This window comes from Nymphalis io, chromosome 3 (assembly GCF_905147045.1).
Source record: "Nymphalis io chromosome 3, ilAglIoxx1.1, whole genome shotgun sequence".
Classification (NCBI taxonomy): domain Eukaryota; kingdom Metazoa; phylum Arthropoda; class Insecta; order Lepidoptera; family Nymphalidae; genus Nymphalis; species Nymphalis io.
The window spans coordinates 14,698,197-14,705,522 of NC_065890.1; positions in this window are offsets into that span (position 1 = coordinate 14,698,197).

The window sequence follows — 7,326 nt, forward strand, 5'->3', positions numbered from 1 at the left end:
TGCCCGGATCGATTAGTACGGAGCCCGCCGACCTGCATAAAATGCCAGCGCGGAAAATTTAAAATTACTGATCATGACAGTTTTAACGAGGACTGCCCAGTGCGTCTGAAATGGGACAAGCTGGCGAAGTCGAGCGTGGCGTACTGCTAAGGCGAGGAAGGCAGCCCAAAAAAGATGCTGTTCCTGCAAGCAAACCTCCAGAGGAAAAGGCTGGCCCTACAGGAACTGATTCTAGAGGCTGAAAAGAGGAAGGCAGCCGTCGCTCTCGTACAAGAGCCGTATGTGGGATCAGGAGGGGAAATAGCTCCAAGATCAGGCTATAGGATCATCCAGTGCACTCAAGGTAGATCGAAACCTGTGAAATCGGCCATTTTGATCTTTGATAATGATATTGACATAATCAGTCATCCGGGATCAACTACTGAGAATATAGCAGTCGCAGTTCTCAGTACTCAAAAATGGAGAATAGGACTGATTTCGATCTACGTTGAAGACACGAGCCCGATTGATCCGTACCTCCAACAATTAAGAGCAGCAGTAGCAAGAACGGGCGTAAATGCAGTGCTGCTGAGAGGAGATGTGAACGCCAGGAGCACATGGTGGGGAAGCGACAGGGAAGATCATAGAGGTGAGGCACTCTCGGGAATGGTGGAGGAGATGGGACTGCATATCTTAAATGAAGGAACAGTTCCTACCTTCTTCACAATTCGAAACGGCACCATCTGTCAGAGTCACGTGGACATAACCGCTTGCAGCCATAACATGATAGAACATGTTATGAACTGGAAGGTAGATCGAGGAGTCACTAGCTCTGACCATAACGCGATCACCTTTAGTATTGAAGCAGAAATAAAAATTAAGAACAAAATAAATAACTCAACCCGGAAATATAATACAAAAAAAGCAGATTGGATAAAATTTAGAGAAAAAATTAAGAAAGAAATGTCGGAAGCAAATTTAAAGGCAGAAAAAATAAAAAATATAAACTCAGTAAAAGAAATAGACAGTGTAATAAATCAAGTGGAAAATATACTGGAACAAACATGTAACGAAACAATACGAAAAATTAAAACAAAGAAGAAGAATGAATTTCCGTGGTGGTCAAAGGATTTAGCAATACTAAAGGGAAAGATGGTGACGATGAAGAGGATTCCGGGTGCAGCACAAAGTCGCAGAGCCCACGTAGTCGAAAGGTATTTACAGGCCAAAAAAGAATACGAGCAAGAAGCGGAGCTAGCCCAAAATGAAAGCTGGAAGAGGTACTGCAGCAAGCAAGATAGAGAGAGTTTCTGGGATGGGGTCTATAGGGTGATACGAAAGTCCGAAATTTAAAAAGAAGACCAACCACTGATGGTTGACGGCACTGTATTGAGCCCTAGGGACTCTGTCGAACTCATTGCTCGGACCTTCTTCCAGAAAGACGAAAGAAAGAACGACAATGAAACCCACAAAAAGATAAGAGAGAGAGCGGCAGCTGCTCCAGGAACTGGAGGGGCTAAGGATCCACCGTTCACTGAAGACAAGCTCCGGTTTGCGGCAAAATCGATTAACCCTAGAAAAGCCCCAGGGATGGACGGCTTTACCGCGGACATTTGCATGGAGGAGATCGAGTCGGAAAGAGGGCTCTTTCTGGAGTTATTAAACAGATGCTTCAGCCTATCATACTTCCCAGCATCATGGAAGCTGGCTACGGTAGTGGTCCTACGGAAACCGGGCAAGGAGAATTACTCCTCACCCAAATCGTACAGACCGATTGGCCTACTACCTGTAATGGGCAAGATACTGGAAAAGATGATAGTCAGGAGAATCAGATGGCATCTGTTGCCCGAATGTAGCCCCAGGCAGTATGGCTTCATGCCGCAGCGAAGTACGGAAGACACCCTCTACGATCTGGTGCAACATATTAAAGGTATTGTCAAAAGAAAACAAATTTGCCTAATGGTGTCGCTAGATATAGAGGGTGCTTTCGATAGCGCATGGTGGCCAGCCATACTATGCAGATTAACCGACTACGGTTGTCCGGCAAATCTCCGCGGAATTATGAGCAGCTACCTGGAAGGCAGGACAGTTAGGGTGCGGTATGCCGCAGAAGAGGCCCAAATCCCGACAACGAATGGATGTATCCAAGGGTCGATCAGTGGACCTACACTGTGGAACCTTTTGCTGAATCCACTATTGAAAAGCGTAGATAACAAAGACGCTCACATACAAGCCTTCGCTGACGATATCGTTTTAGTGTTCTCAGGAGACACGGGCCAAGAACTTGAAACCAAGGCCAACGGGGTGTTGGACCGTGTGTATGCGTGGGGTGTCGAAAATAAACTAAAGTTCGCGCCACACAAGACTTCGGCCATGACAATAACGAAAAAATTGAAATTCGACACACCACGCATGCGCATGGGGGGAGCCGAAATTGGCATGGTAGAAACGATTAAACTATTGGGGGTTACGATATACTCAAGACTTACCTTACTTACTTACCTTACTTACTTACTAACTATCACTGAACGCTGCGCTAATCCTCTCAGGTCTTCTCCCGCTCGTTTTTCGAATACAGGAAGCAGCGGCTGTACGAGGCAAAGCGAGGTAAGCCGCAGGAAGTGTTGAAGGGAAGGAAAATTGAGAACAAGGCAAGTCAACTAGAAGCCCCGCATCCAGCGGAGGAACGAAGAATCGTTTTCTCGGATTTCGGGGGCGCTGGCCCGGCGGAGTTCGATGGAACTGATGAGGAGGAAATTATGATCTTCACGGATGGCAGCAAGATAGAGGGACGAGTGGGAGCGGCGCTAACGTCTTGGTGCGGAGGTAGGGAGGTGATGACCAAAAAATACACTTTGGCTCCCTACTGCTCAGTGTACCAGGCGGAGATATACGCCCTGTACCAAGCCACAAGCCTAGCGGCCAAACTAAGAAAAAAATCCGTGAAGATTATAAGCGACTCTAAGTCAGCGTTGCAAACGCTAGAGGATCAAACCACCACAAACAAGATCGCAGTGGACATAAAATGAAATATGCGGGACCTAGCGAAAAACAACGGATCCGTCGAATTCTTTTGGGTTAAGGCGTACGTCGGTATTTGAAGAAACGAACGCGTAGACGAATTGGCGAAAGAAGCGGCTTTAAAAGCTAAGACCGCCGCCAATTATGACAAATGCCCACTATCGTTTATAAAGCAAACCCTCAGGAAAGAAACCCTAAATAAATGGGATTACCGATATCGCGAAGCGGACACGGCAGGTGTCACTAAGATTTTCCTTCCAAACGCAATAAAAGCTTACCAAATAATAAGGAAAATCAAGATGACACCTGTCCTAACGCAAGTAATGACAGTACATGGGGGATTCGGTCAATACTTACACAGATTTAGGTGCAAAGACAGCCCATCCTGTGTATGTGATGATGGAAAGGATGAAACGATCATCCATCTGTTGACCGAATGCCCTAAGTACCAAATAGCCAGAATGGACACAGAAGTTCAAATAAAGTGTAATATAGAAAATAACGAACTAAAAAATATAATAGAGGACAAGAAAAAGAGAGAAAATTTTTAGAATTCTGCAGTTACATAACGAAACAAAGCATACAATCAATCAATCAATCAACAGCCAATCGTTGTCCACTGCTGAACATAGGCCTCTCCCAAAGCATACAAAGAAACAAAGAAACATAGAAAGAAATATGACAGAGAAGACAATAGACGTGGACAAGGTCCCCGACCTCCATGTCGGGGGAGAAGCGGTCGGCACTTCAGAATAAACTGAAGTGCCACTAAAAAAAAAAAAAAAAAGTTCCTATCACCAAGTAGTGTGATGACAGGATATAGTACTCGTAATCGTATTTGAAATTTCACAACCAATATTAATTTAAAAAAAAAACTGATGATTCATTTTTAATCATTTTATGAAAACTTTGTCAGATTAACCGTACGATGAAACTACTCGCGAGTCAATACCTATTATAATTAATGTACGAGATATGAGAGGAGAAGCGTTACATTAATAAGAAAACCAAACAAACACTCGAGCTATTTATGAAAAACGACAAATCATTGTAGTGCAGGTACTCATGTGGGTGTTGATAAGGCGAAGGTAGAATGAAGATGACTATAAATGAGTTGATGATTGCAGGGTGCGGATGCGAAGGGGAGGGTGCAGTGATAGGTTTCGCCGTGCGGTTACGAGGCGTGTCGAAAGCCGATAACTCGATAGTCACTCGAGTCCCAGACTGAAAACATTGTAACACGCACGGCTATCGGTTATTATCGCGTAAACACGAGATAAGACTACAATTATTTGCTATCAATTGTACCTAACGTATCAAAACAATAACACAGGTTTATACTTTTATGAGTCGGTATAACGTTATTGTTTGTGAATATATAACTTTTAAAGACAAAGTTTATAAGAATATCTTAGAATTACCTACTAGCTAAAGCTGCATGCGTTGGCCTCTTAGTTTTTTTTTCAAAAAAAATTGCCGATACGACTCACCACTTACTTTGGTAATATTAAGGCACGAAATTCAATAATAACTTTACATAAATTAAACTTAATTTGACGAATGTTATCTACAGACTACACGGGACATCCATAAAAAATAGATTTTAATTTATTGTGTATATTTAAATAATAACACAAAGAAATTTCTTGAGAGCCGCTACGTAAATACGCACCGGCCGCTTATAATGAGACGTAGTATAATAAAATTAATACGTCGTTCTCATGGTTTTAAATATTTTATAATTTTTGTTTGATTATTATTTTATTAAAATTAAATTGAAATAGATATTATCTGCGTCCGTCTGTGCGACGGGCGGTGTTCCACTTACTTGCACACAAATAAAGAAAACTACTTATTATATTCTCAGTTTATTTAAATTTTATCAACATAATTTATTAATTTAATGTCACATTAACAAGTCAAACAAACTAAAAACGTTTCAGTCTTGTAATGCATTAAACTCGCTAAAGCTGGAAGAAGGAAGCCATTGGATAATTCCACTTTCTATCAAGTATTGTCAACCGATTCAAATCATTGATCATAATTGTTCAAATTGAACAATTAGAAGTCGGTTAAAAACGTCGTCCTATATTTGTTTACGTACGATATCGTTAGTTAAACACAGGTGAGGCTAATATAAAGCGTATAATATTAATAAGTTTTTGCTATTAAATTACTTAATTCTAACATCTAAGTATTATATAAGTCTAATGATATAGTGACGTCTGAGTTCCGAAAACAAGTACACCTTAATATTAAAATTAATTACTTTAAGTTTGGTTACATTGGTAAATGTAACAAACACTCGCAATCGTTTAAGTAACGAAACTTGTGACACAATAACGGCTTAATAAATATTTTGTTGCTATATTTTTAATTGTAATAAATTAATAGGTAGGTACAATTATATATATATAATTGTTTAATTCCTTTTTTGTGGCAAATATTGCAAACTAAACTTTGTTGAGATTTATTTGTAGTAAGAACATGTTAAACACACAATGTAGAGTAGTTTAGATGTCCAAGGAAACTTTTAATGGAATTTCCACATCCACTGGATGAATAGGGATACGAAAGATCAAAAAGAACGCGCGATGCATTTATAGTATTTGTTAAAAAATTATAAAGAAGGTAAATACGATATTGTGAAGATATAATCCAAACAAAGACCTTAATGATACCCGTGTGAAGTTCGCGAAGGTCATTATACTCTAACGCAAACGTTGTCCCAATCTGTTTCAAAAAGGTGAACGCATTCACCTTTTCATATAAATTTAAAAAAAATTAAAAAAAAGCTCATTTAGTAACAGTTAGGATTGTTTAGAAGCAAGTCTAGGTAATAACTTGTGGCGTATGCGTATGACATGTTTCATGCCGCAATCATTTTGTACAAACGATCGGGTCACACGTTAAACCTTTTACGTAAAGGAAGTGAAATATAAAGTTATTTGTATTCCATTACAATAACTATTAACTTGTTGACGTTACTTTAATTATATTATAAAGTAACTTCTCGGACTAACTTATTTTATTGTTGCGACACTAAAAAAAGTATTTACTCATTTTGATTATAATAATTTACAGTAGGATTTCTTACCTACTGTTGCAAACGCAATCAATACAGAAATGCTTACTTTTCGCCTCTTTAATTTTTTTAAAGCATATTCCGACTCTCACGTCGTACGTTGATATTACGATGGCAGATAATCTAACCAACTAAAGAGCCCCGAGCCAATATCAACTGTACAAAGTTTCAACTCAAACAGGTGAACGACGCGAAGCTGCATACAAGACGAACAACATAAATATTTATATATAAGATAATCATTTGTTTAAATACGAGCGTGTTTTGTATATTTTCGATCAATTTCGAAATACCGACGTCATGGATGTTGTTATTGTTTTTGTTTAAGATACGAAACGACCCCGCACGACGCATACAATGCTGTAAAATTAACTTGCTTTACTTTGCAAATTCAATATAATTTGCACGTTTTATTTATATTTATTAGTATGTCATTACTCTACTTGAAGTTAATTGTTTTTCTTTGTTAGTTGTTATCGGTATTAAAACGAAACTACTGTCTTCATTAGAATGTACATAATAATATTTCACATTTTCATAACAACAAAAGTTTTACGTGATCATTTGCTATATTTATAGAAATTTTACGATTGATTTAATTCCAAAGAGACACGTGTGACGGTGTAACGGTAACTCTGCAAATATCTCGCGTTCCGTTGTGTTCCGCATAACTCGTACCCCAATAGCGATCAACGTTATACGAAAATTATCCAGTTACGTATGCAGTAATGCTTAATAGTATCATTTTAATAACAATTTTGATAAATGAATAAAATTGTTTAATCATCATCATACATCGTCAATGCGCTACCAACTATAGGAACTAAGATGTAATGTCCTTTGTGCTTGTAGTTACACTGGACCACAGCAATGTTATTTATTGCTGTTTGGCGGTAGAATATCAGTAGTGGGTGGTACATACACAGGGCTTACACAAAGCCCTACCACCAATGAAATATTAGGATACAATAAAAAAAAATGGAAAAAAAACAGCCGATCTCAAAAATAAATTGAAATTGTAATGATTAAGTAAAATATATAAGCAGAGGAATTAAAAACCTCTTTTTTTAAATCCTACGAATATTTTATAATATGAGTCTCTAAGACTCATGGTACACATTACCCTAACCAACTTGCAAAGTTTAAACCGTAACTTTTATTTACTGATAACGATTGATTTTCATGATTATTTACACAATCAATTAAGAGTCTATACAGATAAGACACGCGTGGTTGTAACA